This window comes from Accipiter gentilis, chromosome 26 (assembly GCF_929443795.1).
Source record: "Accipiter gentilis chromosome 26, bAccGen1.1, whole genome shotgun sequence".
Taxonomy (NCBI): domain Eukaryota; kingdom Metazoa; phylum Chordata; class Aves; order Accipitriformes; family Accipitridae; genus Astur; species Astur gentilis.
This window is the reverse complement of record NC_064905.1, coordinates 14,881,784-14,893,594: the sequence shown is the minus strand read 5'-3', so window position 1 is coordinate 14,893,594 and position 11,811 is coordinate 14,881,784.

Sequence of the window (11,811 nt, the reverse complement as noted above, 5' to 3'; positions counted from 1 at the left end):
GATCCTCTGGTTCTCCACTGACCTTCCAGTGTACTCTTTCTTGGGAAGATAGAAATAAGAAAAGAATCCCTAAGGGTTCTCAATGGAAGAAACATTTTTCTCTCCTTAAAAGATCTACTGTAAGTATTCCTAATTAGCAAAGAAAGAGGTTTTGTAGGTTTCTTGCTTCCTTTGTCACCTCAGTTCAGGATGATAGGAATAATTTTTATTTGTACGAAGTTGCTGTTGAGAATGTTTTCAGTATGCCCTGTGAACAGAAGCAAAACTCCCACAGCAAAGGCTCCATTAATCTTTGCTGCCCTGATCTAGATTGACTTATTCAGTGCATGAACTAGATCATTAGCAACACTAGGGATTTCCCCTCATCCTGTGGTGGAGAGATCAGTGGAAATAATAAACAAGTGTGAGTGAATGTGCAGGCTGAGTAGTGTATACACGTATATTTTCATGCTTGGAGGCCTTTGCAATATCTCCTCTGTCATTAGGTGCCACTTACTGACTCCTCTGTTGCCAAAGGTCAGTGGTATGCCCACTCCCCAGGACCACTGCTTATCATAGGTGGTTGACTAAACTTCAGACAACTTTGACCTTTTTATTAATTTTTTTTTTATCTGTGCAATTTAATGTTTTTTGGAGGGTGGGTGGAAGAATAACTCCTCTGCCAACCTTTCCAAGAGTCACCCAGGGGAGCTGGGTGTTTTGCAAAGGCCAAGTTATCTCCTTCAAGGCGTAATTTCTCTGAAAATAGCATAATTTAAAACCTAATTTTCTTGCTTAAAAACTTGGAATCTCTTGTGTGTGGGTGAGGGAGATGCAGATGTTTTCAGACGCTTGGGAACTGCTCACTGGTTACTTTAAAATATTTGGCTATTTGCATGCTTCATTTTGAGGTATGTAAAGTAAATGGAATCATAAATCACTCCTTAAATATTCTATTTGGTGCTGGGTGGCTGGAAATGACAGATGGATACTTACAGGTGGGATTTAATTTTGCTCTAAGTTAGTGATGGGTTAGAAACCAGTATACCAGATCTTAGCCCCCTAAAGCTTTGGATCCATTTGCATCTGTCTTGGGAACTTTGTGAGGCATAAGACTTGCATTAAGCGGGTAACAGCTGTAACCCCAGATCAGTCATCTTCAGCATTGGGACGGTTTAGGTCCAGGCCTGGGGGACTGCTTCCAACTCTCTGCTTAAAACTGCCGTGAAAGTATGGAGGTATTTCAATAGTGTGGGTGGGGTCTAATTTCTGCCTTTTCCAAAAGCTCATTGAAAAGAATACATTTGGAGAATAGGAGGGGGGGCAAGAAACCCGCTAGTACAGATCAGGTAGGTCAGAGATTTAAAGCTCAATTGCCCACTATCAGGCTCCTCCTGGCAGCGTGTGCAAGCCACTCTTACTTCACAGGGGGAGATAAGGCTGAACCCTGGCTGCAAATGCCTGTGAGAGCCAGACGTTCTCATGATATCCCCGTTGTCTGTCAGCTGTGCCGATACTTTTTCTTTTCGTGCAAGAAAAGGGAGAGCGTGGGAGAAAGAAGATTGTGATCCTCCGCCAGGAGGCTTGTGCTCTCTGTACAGCTCCCCTTTGCATGGACAGCTGCTGCAGGGTGAGATTAAGTCTTGAGGAGGGATTGCATGGGACGAGAAGCACTGTTATCCCACGTTCCTTGCATTAATAAAATTTAATAGAGATGTAGAATTGTACCCAGCAGTCAGCCCCCTAGTTTTAAATACAGTTTAAATTGTAGATCCCAGCTAAGGGGACCAGGTCTCCCTCGAGCGTATCTCTAAGCAGGAAGAACACAGCTTGCAGCAGTGTCCAGAATTTGGACCGCTGTGCAGGCAACAGCTCTTCAGGTGGTCCGGGCTGCAGGCGCGCTTGTGTGTGCATCGGCCATGGTGCTCACCGGTTCTTTTTGCGATGCTAAAACTGCCGAGCCTGAGAACTTCCCGCTGCTGTGCCCAATAATGCTTTTGTTGTGCTGTGTGTTGTGTCAGAGCGTGCCTTGTTTTCCCGCAGGTTGGCTGCACCGCAGGTGGCTTCATAAAGATACTAGGATGCATCTTTGGAGACAGAGATTTGCCGTTATTCGGGATCTGGGACTGGGCAATTGTGGTGTTTGGGACTGCACAGGGGTACAAAGCTCTAATGACTGATTGAAAAAAATCATTTGTCTTGTACACTGTCCTAATTTTTCTTATATCCACTGTGCACAGAATTTGGGACCAGTTTGTAAAGCTCCTTTAAGCAGGCTTCTGCTAACATATCTAGAAACTTTACTTATCTTGAACACTTTCCCATTTGCTTATCTGCTTTTTCTAGTAATGGGATCCCTGGTAACACAGAAGTTGAGAAAACTACAAATAATTTAACAGCAGATGTGGCTCCCGTTTCCATTTGCCAAGGCACTGACTAGTTCAGTGCAAATATTTAGGTTTTTCTTTTTAGCTGAAGGTGAAAGAGTGTCTCTAGCAGTAATCCTGCAGAGCCCAGTGTACACACTTCATCTTCCGTGCTGGGCCCACAAGGCCAGCCCAGTGACATTTGGCTCAAAGAACTCTTTCCAAGTACATTTAAAGTTCAACCCTGACTGTGAGGATTCTCCATCGCATCAGCATCTTCATTACTACCAACTTGCAGAAGGGGCAGAGAAGGAACGGCGCTGTTGAGGTCAATTTGCAGACACAGTGCCCTTGGCTTGCTGAATAAACTGGGTTTCGAGATGGTGGTGATGATTTTGCTTGCATCCACCAGAGAAAGGTTATTGAGCATTCAGTAAATCTCCTGGGGATCAGTTATAAAGAATGGTATTTACAGGAGGGTAAACCATAAATCTTTATGACCTTCTTGCAGTTAGCAGCATTTAAAGTTGCATTATTCTTTTCTTTTCCTGTAGACAAGGCTTTGATAAAACTATCTGTCAGTTAACTTAAATAATCCACGGACAACGGGGTCTTTGCTGGAGAAGAGGAGAAATGACTTAGTTGAATTTTAACTTGTTTGTTTGTTTTACTACTTGCCATTTTTCTTTTTCCCCAGGAGATTAAAGATGAATTTAATGTTTTGATGGATTCTCTGAGGAACTTTTACCTTGACAAGAGGCAAAAAAAGGCCCCCTTAGGTCACCATTGTCTTCCTTTCTGATCTTCTTGTCAGATAGGCGATGACAACAGGACTGTGGAGAGTTGAACAAGGGAATCTCTGTCATTCAAATTGCTGCATATTTGATCCCTGCTGTCATGTTTTCATGAATTTCACATGCACAATATGTGTCTCCGCTTGTTAGAAATTAGCACCTGGTATTTTTCAGGCTACTTGGGATAACCTCCCTCTTAAATGATTGAAATTTATGTTCTTTTGATTTTACTTTCTTAGTTGTAAGGTTTTTATTCTCAGTATTTTATTTACTTAGTAAGAAATTGAAAAATTGCTCCTTTTCCTTGTTCTTTCATTAGTCTCAGTCAGTGCCATAATTTCTTGTCAATTGAGTTTTACTGGCTTTTTAACACTTATTATGAACAGATTGCATATCGTATTTAAATATATTTACAGACCTTTTTCTTCTTTTGAAGCCATACAAAATTGTCCGGCATGGATACTTTAATTTTGTATCTATATTTAGGCCTAATATTTATAAACAAGCTTTCTAAAACCAAACAAGCTATACTGATACTGTCTGTAGCGTGGAGGCAATTAGATGGGTAAGACAGAACTTTCACTAGTCTTACTCATTTCTTTTCCTGTGCAGGAGTATTTACGCCACTATGAAACGTCTTTACGCTAGTAAAATTGCATTCACATTTACATTGTTAAGCAGGTGTAGTTATATTGGAGAGCAGGTATTCTGGAGTAATTCTACTGGAAGAGTTAAAGCAGGACAACCTCTTCTTGTAGGCAAACCTTCGGGTGGGTAGGAGTTGTGGAGGTCTCTTGAGGACGTGGACATCTCATTTCAAGCTGGTGCTTTCAAAAGAGGTGCAATTGTTCAAGTAAAACTGTAGAAGCATAACATAAGGTGTCTGGGCAAGTTATAGGCCATTTAAACCTCCCTAAAAGGCAACATTACAATGTTAGGAAAGAGAGTCAAATTTTTAATCTAGGTTCTTCACAGTCTTACCCCTCTGGTGTAGTAACTGGAGTTTGCATGGTCAAAAACCTGAGTGCCAAAAGATTTTCAGCAAAATTGGTCAGCTTGAGTGCAAAGGAAACATGAACATCGGGTGGGAGATTGGCATTGCTCTGTCTTTCATATATTTCTTTTTAAGAAAAAAACGCTAATGCAAGAAACTTTCCAAATCATTCTTTGTCTTTCTAAAGCAGTAGTTTAGGCTGCGGTGGGCTGTGGGCGTTCGAGGACAGAGCACCCATGTATGAAGTCATGTGTGATTCCCTCCCAGAGGAGACATCAAAATTTTAAAAGGAAGAGCAAGTGTCTGTGGCTTGGAAATAGACAGCTTTGTCCTTTGTAAATTATGCAGAGCAAAAACTTTCATAAATAACTGGTAATGTATAAACATTTACTGTCTGGAGCAAGGTTAATACATATATTCGTTTAAAAGAAGCATACGTGTTGCTCCAAGGGTCTGGTTTGTGAAGCTTTTAAGTACTTGGTTATGTCCTGCTGAAGCCAAAGAGATACTGTAAGTACAGATGGAGCCAGCTTTTCCTATCAACTTCTGCTCAGGTGTGATTTGCAAATGAAGTATTTTGGCTTGGGGGAACACTTTCTCTGGAGAAGCTAGCAGTGACACATGGCACAATCATTTATGGAGCTCAGGCGTTGAGTGGGAAAGCATCACATCGCAACAATAGAGGAATTAACTGATGCTGACAATTGAGTAATTGGGAGGCTATGGCACAGCATGGATATAGCTGGTAGTGCCTCAAAGTTCTTTGTGCCCTTTGCTTTAAAATTAAGAAACAGATGGCTGGTTGGAGTTACTTGCTTCCCCTTCCCTCCTCAGGTGCTCATTTTATGCTAAAGGCAGCCATCTGCTTAGGACTGTTGACTTGAACCTGTGGAAAATAAATACTGAATAGATTTCATTCTACTGTAAGTGACTTCTAAGCCTGGAACATCATACTGAAGTATTACCATACTCCTATTTGTGTCTGTTTCTGCTGTGACACAGAAATGTATATTTAATACCCTAACTGTGTGGTTAGTAAGAAATAGTTCTAAAATATTAGTGCATGACATATGTTTTGCTTCTGTCTAGGGGGAGAGCCATACCCTCTAATGGGTGTCTCACTGTGCTCCTTTGTACAGTGCAGCTGGACTCCTCTTTATTTACCCTTTTTATTCTAAAATTATCTCCCAGTGCTCCTTTTACTTGTGACTATCCGAAGGCAGGCAGAAGTTTCCTGGAAACCCCTGCTATATGTAAACGAAGGTACCATGTCACATTTTTACTTGCAATCTGCTCATTTAAGCAAACACTGTATTATACAATTTTCAGGCTCCAAAGCAAGTGCCTCATTATTTCCTTTAGTCTTCCAGGTCCCTGAGGATCTTTATTTCTCTTTTTACCTTTGTTGCTGTCCTCTGTGGTGGATGCCAGGCTCCTGCTAAAACAAGTCTGACTGGTCTTTTCAGTGGTGATTGGCTTCCAGCTCTAAAATATACCAAATTTGGTTTTTGAAATCCTACAGCATTGTGGGGACAATGTTATCCCAGTGCTGCACGCCTCCGTGGTCCTTTCTGTTGTGATTTGTGCCCACGTTCCTGCCCCCCCCAGGCCCTGTGCTGGTGGCCGTGCTCCCCATTTTGTGTCCGCGGGTGCAGCTTGTGCTCCGAAGCGCAGGTTTTTGTAGGAATGGAAGCACGAAATACGGTGGCATGAGCAAATACGTGCAGATGTAAAGAATAAAGCTCAGAGCTTTAGAAATTGGCTCAAAACCTCTTTGGAAATGCAGGCAATTGGGCTAGACGCAACCCAGGTGTAAAACTGTGGGCTTAAATTCACCACCATTGTAACCCAGTTGCAGTGGCTGTCTGATATGCTCAGAGATGATTCTGGAGCAGAAGTCGTGGGCATGAGGGACCCACGTCTGCTTACACTAACAGACACTATGATCTAATATTTTTGCATGGATGTAGGCATGTATATACGGAGATCACTCCTGATCTTCTTACACAGAGTGCATGGATTAAACATTGAAAATTTTAGTAACAGGTTCTGGCTCAGACAAAAATTCCTTTGCCACCACCACGTTCTCCTTTGTATTGTAAATGGTGCAGCTTCTCCAAACGGAGGGCACCTGTAAAATAATGAGCACTGCTGTCCATCAATTCCTAGCAGCAGGTCAGGAGAGATGTGATTGCTGCAATCGGCTAAAAACTTTGCTGAGAAAAATCATAATGGGGGTGAAGTACAATAAATAAAAAATGAAGGCAGCCAACACAGTATAAAAGGAACATGACCGAAGAGAGGAGAAAAGCAGAATTTGAGTGGAAAACAGTTTACTGAAATCATGTTGGAATGGGCTGACTTTGCAGGTAAGAGGTGCTCTTTACTAATCCATTAGAATGGCATTTTGATTCTTTTGTCTGCTTCTTTGTGCAGCTCTGCTACCTCTTCTCAGGATTAAGAAAGTCTCCCCAAATGAGCATAACTAATCCTTGCTTGCCTGCTTTATGCCGTCTCCTGGTTTTTTGTAGAGAATCTTTTGAGAGACCTGTGGCTGCTGTTGCAGCTCTTAATTCAGTCCTTCCAGGCTGGAGGAGGGAAAAAAAGAGCCTGAAGAGCATTCAGTGGCACAGGAATTTCCTGAGCTTTACTCCCGAGACTGCACAGTGCTAGATAATGCAATTTTTCAACTTGGTGCTGGAGGTCCTGTGGTTACCTGTCTCTGAGAAGGTGAAGCAATGTTTGCGTGAGGCTTGTAAGGTGCTGAGTGATGCTAACAGTGTTAATTTGGGATTAGCCACTGCAGCACGACCACTGTGGTGGCAGAGCTGCAGCTCAGAGGATGATCTCCAAACCTGGAGTACTGTCAGTGAAAGCAGCAGAACCTGCTGGAGAATTGTACCGAATGGATTTAACAGTCCAGGGGCTGGACTCTGTTCCTCTCCCTGTTCGTGTCCAGTTTGGGCTTTGCTAAATGGAGTGAAATCCATTTTCCTTTTTCTTTCCTACACTGCTAGTGCCCTGTTGATAATTTGATTCTCCTGACGCAATTGCCAGCTTGCCTTGTGAAGGCGACTCCGGTGTCTGGTCGCTCCGGCAGATGATCTCTTGTGGCTTCACTGTTTGTGTGACGTGTTGTTATTGTAGTGAGATGAGCAACCAGACTGAATTAATGCATGTGTATATGTACATACTTCCCCCCCCCCCCCCCCCCCCCCCCCTGCCTACGATGTTGAACCTGCCAGTTTTTTGAGAGCCTGGGAACCCAACCCAAGTGATTCAGCTGGACACGTCTTCGTCTGTTTTACCAGTCATGTTGTGGCCATCAGCCTCACATCATGGTGCCCCGTCCTGAAAGGCCATTTGGGTTTAGGTCGTCTTGCTTGTCAAATGGCTTCCAGCGCCCTTTTGAGAAGGGTGTTATTTATTGCAGTTCATCCGTATGCAGTTTAATGTACTCTGTACCAATACACTAGCTGAGAGCACTTGTATATATTATTTATAAGGTCAGTATTTTAAATGCAAAAACAAATATTCTGTGTAAACTCATTTGCTTTGTGTATCAGATTTCTGCAGATCTCTGAAATCCAACAGGCTTAAAAACCTCTTTCTGAGGGACTTCTCGGGCTGACAATTGTTTTGGTGGTGGAGGAGGTGAATTGTGAATTTTGCCTGTGTCACTGCAGCCTGACACTGCCTCCAGCATGGGTCGATCTGGGGGAAGGGACGGCTCTTAGGGCAAGGTCTGAGCAGCATCCTTAGCTGTGAACCAGCTGCCCTGCAGTCAGGAGAAAGGGCTGTGCAGTCCAGCAACCTCTCTGAGTGTCTCAACCCCGGGTCTGTGTACCTAGCAGGTGGTGTTGCGATGTTAGGATGGTGTACTCCAGTGAAGAGCTGACTATAGTACTTCGCTTGGCTCAGGGCAGAAAGGTTTTTCTGCACTGCAGAACCAATTATTCTGAGAGATGTTCTTGGGTGCCAAGGCATCCACATCCAAACTGCCTTGTGACTGAATGCGAGATTTTTGGGTTGGCTGGTTGCTCCACCAGCTGGGGAAGCTGGAAAGTGAGTGTTTGCGGAGCAAGGCTTGAGTGAGCCAGAGGGAAGTCTCTTGATCCCCTTCCCCTGTTAGGATACTTGGTCTGGCACTTTTCCAGAGGTAAGCTCTGAATATGAGCTGCTCTTTGCTTTAAGTGGCTTAGGTATTCTGTGCAGCAGTGAGAGAGGTAGCATATTAGCTTCAATTTTGTGATATCAGTAGATGCTCATGCAGTATGTGTGGTACATTAATCTTGACCCATGAAGACTTGTACAAACAGAAAGAAAGTCGAACTGAATAAAAAATAAGTTAGCAGGTTAGTTTCTGTTCACTGTTTTCTGAAAGATGTTTTATTTAGTTTGATTACATCTCGAAAGGAAAAGTCTTGTGATGGGGCAGCAGAGTGTATTGCACTCCAAATCCCATCCCGTGAATGTGGCAACACAAAACATCATCCAAGAACAGATGCTACCCCATTGCATTTGATACCTAGAATTGAATTTGTGTATGTTCTGCTGTAGTTATCTCACTGGGAGGGTTTCTCTGGAAATTTAATTCTTTGGGGTCTGTCTCGGTAACACACCTCCAGAGAGGTGTCAGTATCTCCTTAGGAAGGTGCAGTGGCATGTCTGGAAGTGCTTGGCACTGGGTGGGACTGGAGAATGGGATTTGGAGGTCTTTGAACCTGGACCGTTTGCTTGATTTCTGCTTCAAAGGAAGTTTTATTCTGTATGGTGTCTGCTTCGTGGTGTTTGGACTGTGTGATCTGTCAGTTGATCTTCATGTTTAGAAAAAAATCCACAAAACAAAATCCCAACAAACAACTGCAGAACAATGCAGCCTTTTACTGTATCTCTTATTAGCAATGAAAAGTGAACTAACTGCTGGTTCCTGTGGGACTGCTTCTGCCTTGATGATTTCTTAATATCTTTTGTTTTCTTCAAAGGTTAATCTCTTCTAGCTACTCTGTGATATCTGGCCCCTTTCCACATGCACCTGCTTTTCTCAGCTGGGTCTTCAGCAGTGACCTTATAACTCTGTAGACAAACATGATCGTTGTTGCTCTGTCAAATCCAATATCCCTTTGCTTAAATGTTAGGTGGATTTGTGTTATTGCTTTGGGAGGCAATAATCCAGGAGGGAATTCATTTTACAGAGAGGTCTTCTGCCTTGCTGAAGGGCTGATGGTTGCATGAGTCACCTGCCTAACATCGTCCCAGTTGGTTTGCTGCTTCATTTGTTCATGCATCTATTTGTCTCTCACATGTAGACTAAGAAGCGACGTCTGATCCTTCCATCTGAGATTTCGTAATCCTTGCTTGTAGCCAATGAAGGAGCATCTCTGACTTAGCAGTGCTATTATTTACATGCCTGAAGCTTTACTGTGTAATGCTGTTGCAGAGAGAAGATAGCAGGTGAAGGCTAGTTATCGTTTGGACTCTGCTGCTTCTTTGGTTGCTTACAACAGCGGTTTTAGAAGCCAGGAAAATGAACAGTAGGGACAGCAAATAAGAGTTAACCCAGCCAAAACCCCCAAAACCAACTGCAACTGGCTAGAGGCTTTAGGAAACCACTGTATACGTACGACTGTGTTCTCTGCTGTTCAGACCTCCAGAGCAGTGCCAGAAATGTAGATTAATGGCTGCTCTACTAAACATTATCACATGTGCTTTTTTCTAGGGGTGGATAGAGTACACTGAGCTTAATGGAATAAAAATCCATTGCAACAGAGAGTGATTGAAATGAAGTTTGTTAATGGAGTGACATTTAGTGATATCTTCTATGGCTGTTTAGACTGTAAAAAAGCATTTTCCAGTTGGCTGTCAGTCTGGCTTGACTAGAAGAGGGATACACATGCAGCCAGTGTCCAGGGTTTGTGAGCTCTTATCTGAGTACCTGGGCTGTGCAGGAACACCTCTCTGGAAGCAAGATGTGTTTGCTCGAGCCACAGAGCTGATGGACCCCTCATTCCTGAGAGCTGGTGTCACCTTTGGCACTTTAGTTAGCATCTCCTGCTCTATGGTTTTGGCAGCAACTTTCACAGTCTCCTTTTAAACATGCCCTTTCAACATTTAGCTGAAGAGTAGAAACATCTTAATGTGACTAAGAGTTGCTGCTTGCTGACCATGCGTTCAGCTCAGACAATTGTTTCCCTTTCTGGCCATAGAAAATAGCTGTAAACAAATCAAGATCACCAGCACTTTAAGTACGGGCTGTTTCTTTCTTTCATGGGTATCCACATGCAGGCCAGCCAGCTCAATGGAGCCCAGCTCCATAATGGAGCTGCTACTCAATGCAGGAATATAAATATTAACAAATGCAAAAAGGTTCCTCCAGAGCGCTAGAAAACCCAAAGTAGCTGGAGGTGAGGTTGACTTCATGTTATTGCAGACTTGTGAAAAGATCCAGGGACCCAAGCAGACTGATGAGCTAATTATTTTTCAAAAGTGTTTACAGCTTTGGGTTATTTGTCTTGTAAAACCTCAGAATGCTCTTGCCTTTGTGTATAACTATCTATTTGTCATGTTGTTTGTGAAAACACTATCTGTTCACAGATTATATGCCCAGATTTAGCCCAGACAGGATGTAACATCATTTTTTGGAACAAGTATAAAAACAAAAAGGTTGCATTAAGGACACGTGTGCATTTATTTTCTTAGAAGCAAATCTATTATTTCAAGATGCGTATTTGCTTTAACAGAACAGAAGCAGGGTGCATGCTGAGTGCTTTGTACTCTGTGATGACTGAAGACAGCTGGGCTTGTACATTCAAAAATTTCCATGGATCTATTTGCGGCTGTTAGATCAGCAATGGAGGATGTGGGTGCTTCTGCATTATGATTATTCAGAATAAATGTCAAGTGAACCACCATATCTGCTCTTCCTTTTTGATTTTTTTTTTTGCTTCTCCTCTTCCTCATTTCTCCAAGAAAAAGGAAATTGCTGGAAGCTACTGTCTATCTAAATGCAAATTATTAGAGACATCCAGTGGTCATTTAGGTGCCCTTTCTTTTGTATGCTTTGGGTGTAAAAGACAGGTGCCTTTGCAAACTGATGCTATGGCAAGTCCTTGCCTGTGGGGAGAAGGAAAGTGTGGGTTTACTCTATAGTACTCTGAAGTTTCTCATAATATTTTTATTCTGATGCTCTCTGGGCACTTTCTTCCTCGAGGTTGTTTAGAAGCTCCAGGCAGATTTGCGTTGTGGTTTTTGGTGGTGGTGATTTTTAAAGGGATTATTTTGCCGCCTCTGACCTGATTAGCAAGGTAACTTTAATGCAGTCATCTGTCAGAGATGGGACTTTTTATGAATTAGACAGATTGGGGGCCTGAATTGACCTGGAAAACAATTTGTTGTGAATCCCCTGAAGGAATGTTAAAATTTCAGTATAAAAGATTGCTCTCTGCTCACCTCTGCAAGTTGTGAGTCATTAGGGATAGACTTATTTTGTAAGGAGAGTTTTCTGTTGTTAAAAATTCATCCTGCTAAATATTGCAAGAGAAAATACATTGATAAACTTGGAACTTCTCAGTAGCCACAGGTACTTAACTTTTTCCAACTTTATGACAGGGGCTAAGATTTACTTACTTTTTTTTTTAGTTGTTTTTTTTTTGTTTTGTTCCCCCAACCTGTCACTGAC